General features: G+C 36.1%; 1 protein-coding gene and 1 long non-coding RNA gene across 9 annotated transcripts in view; one reads left to right on the top strand and one right to left on the bottom strand.

Annotated features, from left to right (window-relative positions):
- Positions 1–19973, top strand: part of NAV3 (neuron navigator 3) — a 597791-nt gene that overhangs the window by 470609 nt on the left and 107209 nt on the right. The window lies entirely within an intron of this gene.
- On the bottom strand, positions 5377–19115 carry LOC123388823. The gene is made up of 3 exons (XR_006603333.1): positions 18029–19115; positions 12259–12380; positions 5377–6534 (listed from the first exon to the last, which is right to left on the bottom strand). It is a non-coding gene; the product is annotated as an uncharacterized LOC123388823 (long non-coding RNA).

Raw genomic sequence — 19973 nt, 5'->3', positions numbered from 1 at the left:
CCTGGCATATCCATAGTTTCAAATACAAATACATGGGCTAATGAATTATTTTAACTTAGTTGTTTACCAATTTAATGACCTGTTTTGAAAATGTCTGTGCACAAGCTCTAGGAAAAACATGGTCTTTTATTTATTTTTTTAAAATATTTATTTATTTATTTATTTATTTATTTTTGACAGACAGAGATCACAAGTAGGCAGAAAGGCAGGCAGAGACAGAGAGAGGGGGAAGCAGGCTCCCTGCTGAGCAGAGAGCCCGATGTGGGGCTCAATTCCAGGACCCTGGGATCATGACCTGAGCCAAAGGCAGAGGCTTTAATGCACTGAGCCACCCGGGTGCCCCAAAACATGTTTTTCAGGTTGAGTTTACCCCCCCCCCAGTAGGATTTACCTTGAGGGCAAACTTAGGTGTTGAATACTTTGATAACTTTGTTTCACACATACTGTGCATGATTTCTGTTCATCTATTATTATGTGAAAGCCGAGTATGGTATAGTTTCCCTATTGTTAACATTTTAACAGAAGGTATTTATTTTACAAACTTTGTGTTTACATTTATCAAAATTTTAAGACATACATTTAATGTGGTAATTAAAAGGTTCTCCCTCATACCTATATCCCCATAGTTGTATAGTTCTGTAAATCTTCCCTTATAAAACTCCATTTTCCATACCTCCCTAATACCTGGTGTAGTTTTACTGCGCTTCTTAGAATTCAAATCCACTGTCTGTTGCATTGCCTTATCAGTAATCTCTTCTTGAGTCACATCCTTCCCCCTATTGTTATTGAATTGCCTTTCCCACTGTGCTTGATTTCCATACAGTCCTTCGAATACTGCCTTCCTATCACTGGACCTGCATGAAGGGTAAATGTCCTTCTTCCTTGAATACATTTTCATTCCTTCTCCTCCCTAAAAACATCCAGTTTTAAAGTCCTCACCATTTGTCTACTCCACCTGTTACCTCCCCATGGTATTGTCATTCCCAGAATCTTAAGCCACTCTCCCTGAGTTATTTAAGATTTTTACTCTTGTCACAATATATCAGCATCTATATATACTTTGTAACAGCCTCATTTCTCAGAAACTTGACATCTCTTATCCTCCAGTGATCTTGCTTTCTACTTGAGCTTAGCCACACTCCCATTGTCACAACCTAGAACTGGTTGTTACTAAAAGCTTCACACTCTCCACTGAAACAATTTTGAATATCATATTTTCAATAACCACTACTACTTTTCTAGTTCACTGCTTTTATCATTCCAGCATCATGAATAATATTCTACCAGGACCTGTAGTCTATTGATTCCAAATTTGTCAGAATCCCATACTTTCATTGCATCCCCATATTCTTCTTTGTATAGGTTAGAGTCCATGGTTCATTAAAAAAAACAAAAAACAAAAAACAAAAAAAAAACATCTTTTTGGATATAGATACCCTTCTACTCTACTGCTTCTTTCTTTCTTTTTTCTTTTTCTTTTTTTTTTTTTGCTTAATTTACTAGCAAAACTTCAATCTTTAGCTGAGCCCAGCATTTCTTCTGCTCTGCACCTTCCCAGCTGAATATAATGAGAAAGTTTGAAAAATCATGCAGACCTATTTCCTAGTAAGTTCAGGACTAGTCATCTCAAGTGGATTCCTGGGGTTCCCAGAAATCCTACATTTTCTGAGCCACTCATGCTTCCATTTTCTGGCAAATAATTCATACTTGTTCCTTTTTCCTCAAACCTCTGATCTCTTCTTTCCATCCTTATCCTCAGTTAGCGTGTTTAAGGTTTCTCTGAGAAAACAGAAGCAATGCAAATATAACTCTCATCACCCTGGCAACCTCCTTCCTTATAGCTTACTTATATTACCTCCTGTTGCGCTGTAGGAATTGCCTCAGCTACTATCTAAGGCCAAATTCTCCAGTTAGGACAGAGGGTCCCATCCCCTCTCTTCTGTTCAGCATTAATAGCTCCATTGTTTCTAAGCTATCCTGTAGGTCAATTTTCCATTCCACTAGGTTATTATCATCAGTGAACCAACATGGGGGATTTCTCAAACAAACAAAACCAGACAAAACATAACAAAAGCCCCCTCACCAAATTCCATATTCCCCTTGAGCATACCCTCTTTATCTGTCCTTTTTTTAAACCAAAACTCTTGAAACTCTTTCCAGTTTTATCTTGCTATCTCTAATTTCTCTCTTCCTGTTGTCACTTAAATATACTCTACTTTTCCAAAACTGTTTTTACTAAAGTAATAAATGAACTTTCTTTTTAAGGTTAGGATGATTTTTGTTGATGTCAAACATGTTGCTAAGTCCAGTGTTCATTTCTTATTGCTCTTCTGATGGGACCTATAGCACTATTTCATAAATTAGTTACTTAGTCTTCTATGAGACTTCCCCCTCCAAACTTGGAGAATCATTTATGATATTTGAATAGGGAAGTAAAAGGATCAAATTGCATTTCAGAAACAGTTACCTTGATAGATCAGAAACTAGAGAAAAAGACACAAGGAATTACAATCACCAAAGAGATGCGTTATGATCAGCACAATGAGGGTATGGTGGTATATAAATAAATAGAAGATATATTATAAATGTAGAACTAATACAAATTGCAATGGATTTGATGTCAAGACGAAAGTAAAACAAAAGTCTATATTTGCAGTAACAAGAGATAATCCTCTAATATCAATGGCTTGCAATAACTGTAACATCTACTCCTTGTTTTCAATGTATGCCAAACTGTGGGTTGGATTCTATGGCTTGACTTGTTTTCTCATTCCTACATCTAGACTGAAGGAGTCATCCCTGTTTGGTATATCTTAAGACAGAGAAGAAGAACAAGAGACTTGATAGAAATAGTGCACTACTACCTAAAGGATGTAGGATATGCCATATCTGCTTACATCCCATTGGCTCAACACATCAGATGACCAATGTCAAAGTCAAACTGTGGCAAGTATAAGCCACAAACAGGGAAGAGGGGATAGAATATTTGTGAATAATACCATTTGCTATAGTGATGATTCATACTGGTTTCTGTTCTAAGTGATTGTCAGAATGATGGGCAGAAATAGAATATCTAGTAGAAAGGATGGATTTGGGAAGGAAGAAGATGAATTCAATAAGAAATGTATATTGTATCAGTTGAACATCCAGGAACTCAAGCAGGCAGTTTGAAATGCAAATCTGGCACTTAGGGAAAGGTCAGTGTTGGGATCTCAAATATAGCCAAGAACAGATAATTTGGGAGCGCCTACATTTGGCAAAGAAAGATGAAATGTGTAACTATAGGACACAGATTAGCCTGGTTCACAAATTTTGAAAATCCAAGCTCAAATGTGAAGTAAAAATGCATCCTGTTAGAAATGTGGATCAGTGATCCACTGTTAAGTCTCCTAGACTCACTAAGTGGTAGATTCAGGATTACATGAATTTATATGTCGTGGAAATTAAAAACACAAGCTCACAGGTCAAAGGTATGAGTTTACCTTTCCTGCTTTGTAACTTGTTCAGATTGGGCAAATTACTTCCTTTTTCTTAACCTGTTTCCTTCTCTGCAAAATAGTAACAATATTTACCTTATAGTATTGTTGAGAAGCTTAAATGAGATTATGCCTGTAAAATGTGAAGGTAGTTCCTGGCTTGTTTTGAATATTGAATCAGTATTAGCAGTATTATTAACAGAATTACAGAAAGAAAACATTAACTCTGGCTTTGTTTACCTTTCCTTTTCTTGAAGTCTTTCTGTAAAGCACATGTTCTTTATTTACTAGAGTTAAAAATTCATTTGACAATTTAACAAGAATGCCTGGGATTTGCGTTATTAGCCAATTATGTGAAAAATGCAAATAAAAATTAAATGAAATTAGAAAATGTATACAGCACTTTGAGTAATAACATTTATTTCTAGATCTATTACACCCAAATGCTTATTTCTTGTTCTTTGCAGAAGTATGGCTGTAAGCATGTGTATTTATTGCTACTGGAATTTTTATCATGGTGAGATTATGAAAGGCTCTTTGGACAATGTTGGTACTGTTTACCATCAGCTTCTTAAGCTTTATGCTTTATGAAAAAGCATATGGTGATGAAAAATTTTTAAAGGAATTAAGCACCACCAAGGGACAATTCCATTTGACTTGAAGAAATGATGAAGACCGAAATTAAACACTTGAAAAGAGATATCTATTTCACTCTTAGTATTTTTTGCAGCCCACTTTGTCCCAGATTCATTTTTGCATTTCGTTCTCTACCATCACTTCTTTAATTGAAATGTGGTTGCCATTGAGAGATAGCTCTGTGTTAAGGATACAGTGGTTTCTCCAGTCATCTTTCATACTAGCAAAAAAGAATCTTTGGTGAAGAACATTCCTTTTGTGACACCAACATTTTTTCCTGTTTTTGAGTTAAATGCCTATAAGTCTTCAGAGTTGTCAATGAAACAATATGTGTTCTCGGGCCTGTAGCCCATATTGTTCTTTTATGCTATCTTGTGGTTTTCCTGTGAAATGGTTTTTGGTATATATTTTCTTTGAGCATTACTAGCCATTTGTTAGAATGCAGGGCTGATTAAAACCCAGACTCCCATATGAGGCTTACAGATGTCATAGAATTAGAGGAAATTAGCTTCAGGTCTGGCAGTGATTTTCTAAAAATGGTTCTCTTGATCTCACTGAAATTGGGGATTTCTTTGCTAAGCTGCCAAGATACATAAATCTTCTATGAGTGCTGATTTTGTAGCAGACCTTGACATGTATGATCTAATTCTAGAAATCTGGCTTTTAGCTGGAAATCAACAGCCTCAGGGAGGATTAAAGATTTCTTTGGTATCCACATGTGTATTATGTCCTGTATGGCACAGATGAGTTTGGAAGACATTTGATATATTCAGAAGGAATGCATAAGCCTCTATACTCTATTAATGTAACATCCCTCCAAATTGCAACACACAGCCAAGAAATGGGTATTTAGGAGGTGGGGTAGTGACCTGGGTGGGAATTAACATATGGTTTTACGTTGTTTGATTTTTTTTTTTTTTCCCAACCTGATGACAGCAGTATTAGTGAATGGTAGCAGTGGTTAAGATTCTTCATAAAATGGAAGGTCTCACCTTCTTTTCTCTTTCTAGAAATAATAGTTTATAAAGTACAAACACTAAAATGAATTATTCTCTTGATTTTTTTCATTGTAAATTGTGCAAAGTGTTTTAGAATTCAGCAGCCAGTTGATTATTTTTTAGAGTCCTCTAGATCCTTTTAATTTAATTAGGATATATTTCTTTTCCCTAGTTTTATAGATGAGCTCCTAATAAAAGAATGATTTGAATATTCATTTATAGAACAACATGATTAATAGAAACTATTTTTTATTGCAAAACCAATAACATCATAGAAAGCTTTTGCTCAATAAAGAAAAACCCCACAGCTTTTTTCATATGCATATTTTTGTTTTCACCTAGATATTTCATTCAATTTTATATGTTGGTTATTCATTTAACATATACATCTTTTTTATGATGAGAGCAATAACATTTATTGTTATGTAATTCATGTAATATATAAAATACATTAAAATCAATTAGTGGTTCTGAAATGTATGTGAAGAAAAATATAGAGCATCTTACAGACAAAATATAACAGGTTAAAAATGTAAAATTCATTCAGTCATCCTCTCCTTTCCAAATATCTTTCCAAGAAAAAAATAAAACACTGTTATTATAGAGTGTGTGAATGGATAGCACTACAAACAATATTATCTCAACTAAATAGACAAGGAGGGAAGAACCAATGATCGCACTAGTTTTGCATCTGGTCCTTTTACTGTTTTGAGGAGTTTGTTGAAATGCACTAGATTGTAAACTTACAGGTGATGCTAATAGTGTCCCCTCCAGAAGAGAAAATCAAAAAGATCTTTATCCCATTTCTCTTTTTGTCCTTTCAATAGAAGCTCAGGGAGCAACTAAAGCCCTCTTAATCAGAACTTCATGTAAATGCAACTGCCTTTGTGACTGCTAAGCTCTCTAGGTCTTCCTTCTCTTAGACAGCAACAGCTTGCTTTTACAGGGGTCCCCAAAGAATTTGAAAGTCTCCCAGAATCTGACAACATGAGCTGGACCAAATCACTACATAGTGGGACAGAAGACAAACTGTACCAGCAAAGATGGGATAGAAAAACATATATGCATATTACAATCTCAAACATCTCTTACTGACATTTGGATTAGTACTTCCAGCTTTTAACATTTCATAAGAAGCTACACAGTTCATTGTTAGTAACTGCTTGTTGATCTCTTAGAATTTGGGAATATGAATAGACTCTATCTTCTTTACATTTTGACATCAGCATAGTAGACACATTTGTGCACTGTACTGTGCAGAAATGGCAGAAAAAGTAATTTATATTTGTGATTTAGTCAACCAGTTTATCATTGTTCCCTACCCCCCCCAAATTTACAACTTTATAGACTCAACCCATTTATAAGCTCAGATCTTCCCTCTATAAGTTCTTCCCTCTGAAGTTGCAGTAGAGATATAGCTAATACTGTTGAAACAAACAAGAAAGAGATAAATGTTAAGTGATACAGTGAGGTCATAATTATAATAAAACATTCAGATGAACATACAAACATATTTAACTTCATCTTAACATATGAAAAGAACCAAGACATACTGGTGTTTCTGATTTGTCAAAAAATACTTCCTAAGGGGCACCTGGGTGGCTCAGTGGGTTAAAGCCTCTGCTTTCAGCTCAGGTCATGGTCCCTGGGTCCTGGGATCGAGCCCCACGTTGGGGGGTCTCTGCTCAGCGGGGAGCCTGCTTCCCTTTCTCTCTCTCTGCCTGCCTCTCTGCCTACTTGTGGTCTCTGTCTGTCAAATAAATAAATAAAACCTTAAAAAAAAAATAGTCCATAAGTCCCCTGAATACTTAGGTTTTTTTCAAAGATATGTTGTATTTGTCTTTCCAAAGGTTTCTTTTATCTTACTTCTGAGATGAAATAAATTTCATTGCAGTTATTTTATCAGCTTAGATGATGGTTTTTAGGTTTAGCATTATGAATGATTTTTTAATCTAATTCAGTATATAAGTTGAATGCCCAGTTAGTAATAGATGTAAGAGTGGAAACTGTGACTCTGAAGCTATGATGAGATACTAGGTGTTGTAGGAAGTTCGTTCCCCTCTTCCTCCTTACCATATGTATGTTGATACCTGGGATCCCATATATATATATATATATATATATTATATATATATATATATATATATCCTACTTTACTGTTCTTCCTTAGCCACTACATCTGTGTCATCTATTAAGAAATAATTTCAGATCCCAAGTGCTCCATTGTATCTACTCAACCTCATATTTTATTCTTTTTCAGCTTATGTCTTGATTTCCATCTGGGCTGGTATCTTCAATCCTTCTATGATTTTGCTCTCCCTTCTATTATCTTTTCAAAATTACCTATCTCTGGGGCACCTGGTTGGCTAATGAGTAGAACATGCAACCTTTGATCTCAAATTCAAAACCCACCTTGGGTATAGAGATTATTTAAAGAGAAAAATCTTTTTTTTTTTTTTTTTTTTTTTTTTTTTTGATGGTCAAGGGAAAGAGCAGAGGGTGAGAATCCTAAGCAGGCTCCCCACCCAGAGTAGAGCCTGACATGGGGCTCAGTCTCATGACCCTGAGGTCATGACCTGAGGTGAAATCAAGAGTTGGACACTTAACCAACTGAGCCACCCTAGTGCTCCAAAAATAAAATCTTAAAAAAAAAAAAAAGATTTTTGAAAAATTATCTATCCCTCAAACTCTGGTATAAGCTCTCTCTTTCTAATCTGCACTGCCTAACTTTTATATGATTTTTGTTTACTTGTTTTATTAACCTCTATCACCTTTTTGCAAAATTAGAATCACCTTTTTGCAAAATTAGAATTATTACATAGGTTTCTCCTTCTCTTGTATCTTCATTATGCCCTACATCAAGTGATGGCTACTTTCCTTTGTATATAGAACCATCCAAAAAATAAACTGAAAGTTCAATTATTTTGCAAGTGTTCTTACAACCATACTTCTTTGGTCTTGTACTGCAGATGAATGTAAATGGTATTATATTAAGCAATGGAAAATTAACAGATGTTAAGAAATTTGTCCGAGTTTCTAATCTAAGCTTGTCTGAAATTAAAGCCTCGTTTTCTAATATTATCATATATTAACCATATTTTCTAAAGATGCCTGTTAAATCTGATGATGGGAATTGTGTCTTAAATGATTCCAAACTCTTAGATTAATATGCAGTATATGATGAATGAGCTTTGGGGGATATTTTTCCAATGATCATGATACCATTGACATTGACTAGAGCTTTGTAGTCAGTGTACTGTGAATTTTTTAGAGAGCTACCCTGGGTACTTCCTTTTTATATTCTTTTGTTAAAATTAGGTAAGAACCATGTATGTTTTTTAAATTTTCTCTAAAACAATAACTGCTATGGTGGACATCATAGGACTGTCTTCATGACCTATGTTTAAAGTGATGAAGAAGATCCATAATAGTTGCTTTCATGTTTCTAAGTCATTGATTTTAGAGATAAAAGTCCAAAAGATGTGAAAATACTTGTCTTTTCAGGGGATCCATCTTTTCACTTCCAAACTCTAACAATAAAATTGAAAGATGAATAGTATCTTGTAAAGTGCCTGAGCTATTTCTGCCCTGTGTGTATGTGTGTGTGTGAGAGAGAGAGAGAATATATCTGAAGAGATTTGGGCTTTTACTCAAGTGACTATTATATTGGAAAATGACATAATGTAATTGAAAAGTGTGAAGTTTACATTTAAAAATGCCTTTTTGAAAAAGAACTGATTTACTAACCTAGTTAATTAAGAAGACTCTGTTGAGGATATGTACTTGAAGTGATAAAGATCATAGAAATAATACCTACTGATTCTTACTGATGTTTTGACATTTATTTAAAGGCTCTTTGAGGATAAAACTTTAGATTTTTGTGGTGCCTGGGTTGCTCAGTGGGTTAAAGCCTCTGCCTTTGACTCAGGTCATGATCCCAGGGTTCTGGGATCGAGCCCCACATGGGGCTTTCCGCTCAGTGGGGAGCCTGCTTCCCCTGCCTCCTGCCTGCCTCTCTGCCTGCCTCTCCGCCTACTTGTGATCTCTGTCTATCAAGTAAATGGATAAAATCTTTAAAATAAAAAACCCAAAAACAAAACCTTAGTTTTATAAAACTTAAAGTTGGCTTCAGAAGATGATTCTGATGGGTTCTTTAGAGGTGCATTATTGGCCCTTTCTTGCTAAAATAAATTATTCTTGGGGATAAATGCTGACAATTTTTAAACTGTTGGAAATTAGTAGTTCAGCAACTGATCCTATGATAAATCCCCACTCAGCAGGTTCAATTGACCAAAAACTTAACTCAAAGTAAGTGTTAAGGTAAAACAATGTATGAATCACAGTATAGCCAGCAATTCATCTGTTAATGGGCTGCATTTCTAGTTTGGTTTCTCCTTTTCCTTTTGACTTTTCGTTTTGAACCTAGGCGTCATATAACAAAGCACTATCATGCTCAGTCCCTTATCAAAATAGCTCTCACGCAAAGTTAAAGAGCAGTCATGATGGTGAGAAAGAAGATGGTACTACTTTGATTTTCCTAATATTTTTCAGCCTTCAGCATTCATTCATTATTCTTCCAGCAAGTATTTAAACTACTGTATACAAAGCATTGGGAATACAATAATGCACAAGATAAACTAGGGCACAAATTCCACATAGCCTAGATTTTTTGCAGGCTCCCCTGCATTTATGGAAAGTTCACGTTCAAGTTCAAGGCTATTTTAAGTAACATTGCAAACTGGAACCTGTTTAAATTGGGAATTGAGAAGGCAGGGAGAGGTCAGCCCCATATGGAATAGTGGCTTATGTTGAAGGAACATTGTAATATATAATATAAATATATCTTTGAGCATGTGCTCATGTCGGTATGGCAGTAGATTTCTAACACAAAAATGAAACCCACCCTTTGAAAGTATTCATTATTTTCCAAACTACTTGATCCACATTCACTTGGGCCTTAAACTAAATTCTAAGGCTGTTTATTTCTAAGGGATGCAGACATTTTGTTTCTCCCTGCTACCTAGTACACACAAGGTGTGTATTTTATTTTTGTATGTTGATTAAATATTAACTAGTTAATTTTTCAAATCCCCCAAGGAAACGTGTTAACTCATGTCTACTTCCTGCAATAATTTTCATTTGGGGTCACTTTCTAGGTGGCTGGATTTTGTTCTGTTCATCTTTATAGGCTGAGTAGGCTCCTAGCAAATCCTTGGAGGAGGAGTGAATAAATGAAAGAAGAAATTATAAAACAGTAAACAATGAATGCGATTCATTGAATGACTTTTCAAGTTTTTGTGGCTAGATCTGTTACTTTGTTGTTGTTTGTTCTTTTTTTTTTTTTTTTTTTTTTGGGAGAACAAGCAAATTCAGATATAGGTTTTACAAGATGCATTCTTACTTTTCTGTTATTTGACTGAAAATAAGTTAAAATTCAGGTTCTCAGTTACAGAGGTTTACCCATCTATCTTTTTCTCCATCTTACATGCTTTTTGAGGACAAAATACAATTTTTATTTACCCTTTTATAATCGTGAATTAGTACCAAGCCTGGAATATAGATGGTGCCCAATAAATCAAGAATGGAATAAAAGAATAGACCGGGCATTTTAAGTTTTGGTTGGGAAATCTAAAGTACCCAAAATCGGGCACCTGGGTGGCTCGGTTAGGTAAACATCTGCTGTTGACTCAGGTCACCATCCCGGGGTCCTGGGATCCAGTCCCACATCAGGCTCTCTGCTCTCTGTAGAGCCTTCGTCTCCCTGTGCCTCTCTCTCTCTCTCTGCTTCTGTCTCTCATGAATAAATAAATGAAATCTTTAATAACTAACTAACTAAATAAATAAAGTACTCAAAGTCTAATAATATATGAAGCTGTGATGGAAGTGATACAACAAATCCAGGTATATATTTGGAAATAAAACACACAGCAGTATGGTATAAAGATTTGCAAAGCAGTGGAAAAGCTGTAGGGATTAGAGGCCTGAAACTGTGCTTCAGTTTGGCAAAACAAAAGGACTCTAGGGATTAACAAAAACAAAACAAAAGGACAGCAGAGCATTAAATGGAAATATAGACAAGCTTTTCCTTTCCCAGTAAACATTATTCTCTACCCAAAATCATCTTTACTTTTATATTAGGAGATATATTAATTCCAGAGCATATTCAAAGAAATGTCATTTACGGACATGGGTCTTTTTTTTTTTTTTTTTAAGATTTATTTATTTATTTATTTGACAGAGAGATCACGAGTAGGCAGAGAGGCAGGCAGAGAGAGAGGAGGAAGCAGGCTCCCTGCTGAGCAGAGAGCCCGATGCAGGGCTGGATCCCAGGACCCTGAGATCATGACCTGAGCCGAAGGCAGAGGCTTAACCACTGAGCCACCCAGGCGCCCCCAGACATGGGTCTTAAAAATAATAATCATTTTATTCCTGTTTTATTTTTTAAGAAGTTCTAAAGTACCAGTTTGAATACAGAGGATTAGGTATTCATTTTCTCTCCCTTCATTGAAGAGTTTATTAAAAATCTGTAGAAAAAAAAAAAAACAAAACCTGTAGAGATAATTGTGAAGTCTTGAGCTAGCTGAAAATTTCTTCCTAACATGAAACAATGAAGTTGGCTTGTCCTTGATCCCAATAGTAAGTCTAGAAAATATTAATTTGGAATACTTATGTTTACATTATGTCCAGGTTGTTAAGTAATGCAGTATTTGTTTTTAGTTGAAATGATTCGATGGATGTAATGTTATAAAATTTTAATGAGAATAAAATAATTCCCAAATCAAAAATTTGTACCTGATAAACTACAATAATTACTGAGATGGTTACAAATTACGTATTTAAACTTTGAGGACTACCTTAGCCTTGCCATACCATTCTGAGCATTCTAAAGCATTTAATTCTTTGAAGTCATAATTATCACACTTTGTAAATACATAATTATAAATGTGTCCTATTCTTTACAAAACTCAGGAACATGATAAAGACTGAAGAAAAAGTAAAGTTGTTTTTAATTGCCAGATTATAAAGCAGAAGGACATCATGCTTGTAGTGCCTTGCACATCAAAGATATTAGAAAATATTTCTTGATATGCTAGCTGACTTGGTATGATGGCAAAGTGTTTCCTACTATACATTTACTTTGTCAATACCTTGCACACTTAATGAGACCTCAGTTCCCAAGAGTCTTGTAAGTGATAATGGCTTCATAAGAAGATAATCCAGTTGCTGGAAGTGCCTTCTGTAAACTTCCTCAATCAATCCAAGCTCAAATCTTGATGGAAGAGTAAGGGTAAGAGAGAGAAAGAACATGAATGAATGTGGTTTATAAACATGAGGTATTTCTGGTATTCATTTCAGCATTCCCCTCAAAGAGCCCATCCTCTAGTGTGAGCACAGATGGAGAGTTATATTTGTAGTTCACTTAGTCGTAGTTTCTGCTTGTCCATAGAGTGAGTTAAGCAGTGATTCCAGTATTGGACATACTGTCTTTCATATTTTAGGCACTCAGTAAAACTTAGCTACTTTGTATAGGTCTGAACTGAAGATTTTGTTATAATGAGATTGAATGAGACCACTTAGGGAGGAGGTATGATAAAGGAAGGAAGATCATTGGAAAGACTTGGCTTAGGAATGCTGAAATCTACACCTTTTGCCTCACTGAAATCCTCAATGGACTCAAACCAGTCTTTCACATGTTAGCATTTGAAGAAAAAATGAAGGAGGTATTTTATTTTTAGAAACTTTGTTTAAAAGACAAGCAGAAATTAGAGGGCTTGTAATTGTTTAGCTTTCTGAGAATTAAATCCCCCAATCTGTTTAAACCTATTATTAATTTAACTTGGGACTTTTGTAAACATATCAATAAATATATATACATACACCTACACACACGTATATTTTACAAAATGTTTCATGTAATCAAAAATCTGTCCATAACTACCTCCAAACAGATCACCTCCCAATGGAAAATACAGATAAATAAAATAAGCAATATCAATTTGATGAGAAAGTGCTATAATGAAAATTATAAATACATGAACTAGAGACTCTCAGAATATAGAGGAAGTTCATTTGGAGAAGGTTTTTGAGAGGGAGGACAATTTAACTGGGGACACATAACAGTCTGAGAAGAATGTATGTGTAGAGAAATGCATTAATGAATGCATGAATTCATCAAATTGAGAGAACACTCTTAGGGCGAAGTAACTCAGTGTGACTGTATGCAAGGAAGAAATGGGGAACTAGGGTAAACCATACATTTTTTTAAAAGATTTTATTTATTTGAGAGAGAGAGAATGAGAAAGAGAACATAAGAAGGGGAAGGGTTGGAGGGAGAAGAAGGCTCCCTGCTAAGCAGGGAGCCTGATACGGGGCTCAATCCCGGGACTCCAGGATCATGACCTGAGCTGAAAGCAGATGCTTAACCAACTGAGCCACCCAGGTACCCCTAAATTATAGACTTTAAAGAGTCTTTGTACCATGCTGAGTTTTAACAGCCATGCTAAGTAATTTGTTCTGGCTCTTTGGAGGATACATTGGAAACCCAGACCTGAGACAGACATAGCAATTATGAGATGGCAGTAGGCTACTGGAAGTGGAGAGATCATTAGTTAAGACAGTGGCAGTAGGGATAAGAAATGCAAATGGAGACAATACAAATCAGATTGAGCTTGGTGACCAATTGGATATAGAGACTAAAGTTATGCAAGATGGAGAACTCTAGGTTTTTGTCCTGGGCAGGTGCTCCCATGGTGATACCCAGGATGGTCACGCAGGATTTCATAGGTTGTACACTACTCAAATATGCATGGCTGGATGACTTTGTAGCTGAAATCTAGACCACACTACTTTCAAATCCATGCTCCCCTCGAACCATATAAAGACATTTGCTGTCAAGCTATGGACAACCCTAGAAGGAACCTATATGGAAAATAGGAGACAGGGTAGATTGGAATAAACCCTACTGATAAAACTAAGTGTTGATCCTAATATTTTAAATAATTTTGGCCTGAGATGAGTTTTTTAGATATCTTATTACTGAAGCTAACACAAGGTAGTATTAAATTCACTATTTGGAAGAGACATAAAATTCTCAAGATCAGTCCTATGAATCAACATCACATAGGATGTGCTGCAACCAATGCTGGATTCTGCAATGATTATAGAATAAAGCCTTGTTCTTCTCCTTTGAGAAGAAAAAGGAATAACATCACAACCTGCATCACAAACGACCAGGAAAGGAGGAGTTGCTTTTCTTTATTAACTATTTTTATTAACACATAATGTATTATTTGCCCCAGGGTTACAGGTCTGTGAAATGTCAGGCTTGCACACTTCACAGCACTCACCATAGCACATACATTCCCCAATGCCCATAACCCAACCACCCTCTCTTTATCTCCCTACCCCCAGCAACCCTCAGTATGTTTTGTGAGATTAAGATTCTCTTATGGTTTGTCTCCCTCCCGATCCCATCTTGTTTCATTTCTTCCTACCCTACCCCCAAAACTGCCCACCCTGCCTCTCAACTTCCTCTTTTCAGGGAGATCATATGATAATTGTCTTTTTCTATTAGACTTATTTCACTCAGCATAATACCTCTAGTCCCATCGACATCATTGCAAATGGCAAGATTTCATTTCTTTTGATGGCTGCATAGTATTCCATTGGATATATATGCCACATCTTCTTTATCCGTTCATCTGTTGATGGATATCTAGGTTCTTTCCATAGGTTGGCTATTGTAGACATTTTCAGTGATAGTGTAGCTGGGTATTCTTGGCTGCACATTTTTCTCATTTAGGCCTCTGAATATACCATGCCAGTTCTTTCTGACCTGCCAGGTCTCTGTGGTTAAATCTGCTGACAATCTAATATTTCTACCATTGTATGTTACAGACTTCTTGTCCCGAGCTGCTTTCAGGATTTTCTCTTTGTCACTAAGACTTGTAAGTTTTACTATTAGATGATGGATGGGGCTAGACATATTTTTATTGATTTTGAGGACAGTTCTCTATGCTTCCTGGATTTTGATGCTTGTTCCCTTGGCCATATGAGGGAAATTCTCTACTATAATTTGCTCTAGTATACCTCTGCCCCCTCTGTCTTTCTTCTTCTTCTGGAATCTCAATTATTCTAATATTGTTTCATCTTATGACATCACTTATCTTGTGAATTCTCCCCTCATGGTACAGTAGTTGTTTTTTTCTCTTTTGTTAGTTTCTTTATTCTCTGTCATTTGGTCTTCTATATCACTAATTCTCTTTTTTGCCTCATTTATCCTAGCAGCAAGAGGCTTCATTTTTTATTTCACCTCATGAATGGCTTTTTTTTTTTTTTTCAGCTTGGTTAGATTTTAGTTCCTTTATTTCTCCAGAAAGGGGTTTTATTTCTCCAGACAGTGTTTCTCTAATATCTTCATGCCTTTTTTGAGCCCAGCTAGCTCCTTGAGATCCATCAATCTGAACTCTAGATCTGACATATTACTAATGTCCATATTGATTAGGTTCTTAGCTGTCAGTTCTGCCTCTTGTTCTGTGTGTGTATGTGAATTTTTCTGCCTTGTCATTTTATCTGGATATGAATTTATGAATGAGAGAATAAAATACTAAAAGAGTGGCAAAAATAATCCCCAATAATGTACGCAAACCAAACAGAAGAGATCCTAAACCAGGGGGAGAAGAAAGGGGTAAAAAGAAAAAAAAAATATATATATATATGACTGGTGAATAGAACAGAGCTACCGACTTGATTTTGTGTGTGTTTTGGTCTCTTAGAAGAAACTATATCCCAAAATTTTAAAGAAAAAAAAACTTATAAATATACAAAGATAAGAGTAAACACAATGAAGAGATGGAATTTGAATATAAAGATAAAAATTAAAAAAAAATTCTAAAAAAGGAATTGATAGATTGGTTGGATAAAGAGAGAAAGAAAAAAGAGGAAAGAATTTGCTTAGGCTGAAGACGAGGACAATGCCCTGTGCTAGATTTAGGTTATATTTTGATCTATTGGAAGAAATTGTATCCCTAAGTTTTTTATATTATAAAACACCCTATATGTATACAAAAAATAAGGTTGAATACAACGAAGGATAAGATATGAATATAATAATGAAGATTAAAAAATCTTTTTAGAAAGATATTGTTAAGATTACCTAGTTAAAAACATTAAAAGAGAAGTTAAAAAATTGAAATATGAAAAAAATAAAGTTAAAAAATTTAATTTAACTTTGAAAGACTAAAGGATCATGGGGAGAAAGCCATGAATTCTATGCATTGCTGTCCCCTCGCTCTGGAGTTCTGCTTTTCTCCTTGATCAGAGAGCTTGGTCTTGGTTGGATTTTCTTACTGAGCTTCTGGAGGAGAGGCTTGTTGCAGTGATTCTCAAATGTCTTTTTCTGAGGCAGAACTGCACCACCCTTGCCAGGGCCCGGGCTAAGTAATCTGCTCAGGTTCATTCTCTGAGCTTTTGTTCCCTGAATGCTTTCCATACTTCTTTGGAAGACAGGAATGAAAAGGGCGGTCTCCTAGTCTCTAGCCCATGGCAGCTGAGAGCTCAGGACCTCTCCCCTCACTGCGCCCTCAGAGAAAAGCAGTTAAACACTCCCATCTCCCTGGTCTATGGCTGCACTGGGGCTCATCCAGCCTGTGACCAAGTGTTTCTGTCTCTGATGCATGGCCCCAAACACAACAGATTCCTGCCGCACTGCTCCTCCAGAGGAGGAAGGTCAGTCTCCCCGGATCTGCCACTTGTGGGATTCCTGCTTGAAGAACAGTGGTCCAACTGTGCCTTGGATCATGGTTTCAGGTAACCCCGATCTGAACACTCACTCCTTGGCTCTTTCTCTGCAGCTGACTTCCCTGCTCCAATACCTGGCAGCTCTGGCACACTTAGACACCCCTGATCTTTCTGTGACTCCGTGGGACCTGAGACCACACCCCTGATCTTTCTGTGACTCCGTGGGACCTGAGACCACACTGTCCCCTGCTTAGCCTCTGGAGCAATATCCCTCAGTGGAGCAGACTTCTAAAAGTTCTGATTTTGTGCACTGCTGCTCCATGGCTTGCTGGGAGCCGTCCCCTCCCCCCACGGTCTATCTTCCTGTCACTTCGTATTCACTTCTTTGCACATCCTACCTTTCAGAACGTGGTTGATTTTTCTGTTCCTAGAATTACTGCTCTTCTTTTCTTCTATCTCCTGTTGAGTTTGTAGGTGTTCAGAATGGTTTGATACATATCTAGCTGAACTCCTGCAGCCTGATAGCATCTCAGTCTGCTACTGCTCCACCATCTTGCCTCTCCCCTCAGGAGTTGCTTTTCATCCGATCCTTATATCATTCTCTCTCTCAGACCCTTCTGTTTGCCTTCACCAAACCCTGGGATGTTGATTTCTGCTCTAGTGATAGAAATCCCCCCCCACTTTTTAAAAAGATTTTATTTATTTATTTGACAGTGACATAGTGAGAAAGAGAACACAAGCAGACGGGTGGGAGAGGGAGAGGCAGGCTCCCTGCCCACCAGAGAGCCCAATGCAGGGCTAGATCCCAGGACCCTGGGATCATGACCTGAGCCCAAGGCAGATGTTTAATGACTGAGCCACCCAGACTTCCCAGAAATGCTCCTTTTTGTGGATCAAAGAGTGCTCTGGATGACAAAGTCTTTTTTGTTTGTTTGTTTGTTTTTAATCACATCTGGATATCACATCTCTCCTGTTTATGTTTTGAGACTTTTCAACTCCTATAAATCCCCTAATTCTGCACTGTGCTAGGACTCTGTGACCTCTCTCTTGCTTGCTTCTGTTCTGCCTGACTTTCTTCTTGGGTGTGCCCTGACTCCACTTTGCTTGCCTGGGGTGACAGATGATCTCTTGACCCACCACTGTTTCATCTTTTAAGCATCACCTTTTCTGAATCCTTACCTCCTGCTGGAAGGAACGCAAATAAATCTGATCAGATGTTATGGTTCAGGATCAGCAATAAAAACCACTGGACTGAAATCTTCTAGAAGGAAGCAGAATCAAATGACAGTTACTAAGCAAGGCTCAGAAACACAGAGAAAAGGTGTGGGAAATATAACAGTAGCCTGGGAGACACTGGCAACCTTTCAAACCTGGAAGGAGTTTGGGCAAAGCATCAGTAATGGGTTTATGCCTGGGAAATCTCAGGATCTGACACCTGGCCAGAAGCTTGCTGTCACCTCAGCCTTGCTTTCAAGTTTATTTCTTTCCCTGTTAAGGCAATTCAAGTGTCATTATTGCATTTTTTTTCTTTCTATATCCATGCATACAGTATAAGGAGACAGCACTTAGCTGTTTGTGATAGGAAATATAAATGACCATTTTGAAAGTGTGCCAGACAGGATCTGCTGCAAGTTTTCATTGTTACTGCTGCCATCTGTTGTTTTTCAGAGCTGGGACGTGGATTTCCTGGCAAATATCTAATTGTGAACTGTCTTTCACCCCCTTTTAGAGATCTTCACTCACTAAAGTGACTGTTTTAAGGAGTGTTCTTTACCAAGACAGTGTTCTCAATGTTTTAAGATGGAGGAATCTGAAATGTTTTTATATTATCTATTTTAGATATCTCAGAGCAAAAATATTTCTTTATTGTTAAAAATATTTTTCTCTTAAAAGTGAATTCTTGTAACCTTAATGTAGGCTCTTTCAAGTAGGGTAACACAGAACAGGTTTGCATTTTCAACCTTGTTCACAGTTAGGTCTGCAGCTAAGTTGTTGAGCTTTATCTAAGCTCTTTTATTTCTACATAATGTTTCTCTTTCCATGCAACCTTGAAATTATAGTAATTTGGGTGCTTCTATTCTTCTGAAAGAAATAGCTAATGCCAAAAATATTTCAAGTGATAAAGAAGGTTTTTGAGAGGGGAGACAATTTAGCTAAAGATTAATAGCTATGATTGCTATTTATTAAGTAAAATGCCTGTGGCTAAATGTTCAGATATCGAAAAAGCCTGCGAATTCTCAAAAGAAAGAATTACACATTTTTCTCAATAAAGCAAAAGTCATATCTCTATACTATCATACTGCTTTCTTTATTCTTAATATCTGCCATAATGAAACCATTCAATAAATGTTTCATGTACTACTGAGTAAAACTATGCATGGTAATAATTTTTTAGAGTAACAGCTAGTTTCATTAATTTTGAGAAGGTTTTTGAAAGGCTTGAATTCTTAGTTAAATATGTATTTTAAAGTTGTAGTCTGCCTTAAAGAAAAACCTCTGGACATCATTATAAAAGCTAAAGCAGCATTGTATTACTAAAGAAATCACTAAATAGGTCAGTGGAACATACTTGATGATCATTAAAAATACCCTAATATGCGTCATATATTAAGGCTTGATAAGTGAACCATAATAATAAATAGAAAGAAATACTTACCAAAGTTTCTCACCTTACCACAAAAATGGAATATCAAAGAAGGGAAAGGAAGAGAAATCAAATTATATATCTAATATTTCTTGGGAGAAGATATTATAGAAGCAAGATTGATGGAATTGGTTAAAATATTTTTGAAACTTATATATTAAAATGTCAAAAAAATAGATAATCACTAATTAAAGTAAAAACCCAGAAATAGAGGGGAAAGATATTTGAAAGAATTTGTACATATAAAAATGTAATACAAATAAACTGTGAAAAAGACATAGATGATTTATGGATTTAACAATAGCCAATAAACCTACTGAACATTTAATCTCAAAATTTAATCAATGTAGATTAAAACTAAACTGAGCAATTTTCAGATTACTGACAAAAACCATGTTACCTGAAACTAATAGGATTTTGTAGGGTTAATATAGGTATATGGCTGGCAAGAATAGAAAATGATGTGTTCTTCAGCAGTTA

This window comes from Mustela putorius, unplaced genomic scaffold (assembly GCF_011764305.1).
Source record: "Mustela putorius furo isolate JIRA1106 unplaced genomic scaffold, ASM1176430v1.1 tig00003911_pilon_pilon_pilon, whole genome shotgun sequence".
NCBI classification, from domain to species: domain Eukaryota; kingdom Metazoa; phylum Chordata; class Mammalia; order Carnivora; family Mustelidae; genus Mustela; species Mustela putorius.
Note: the sequence above shows the minus strand (reverse complement) of the source record. Positions and strands in the feature narration are given on the sequence as shown.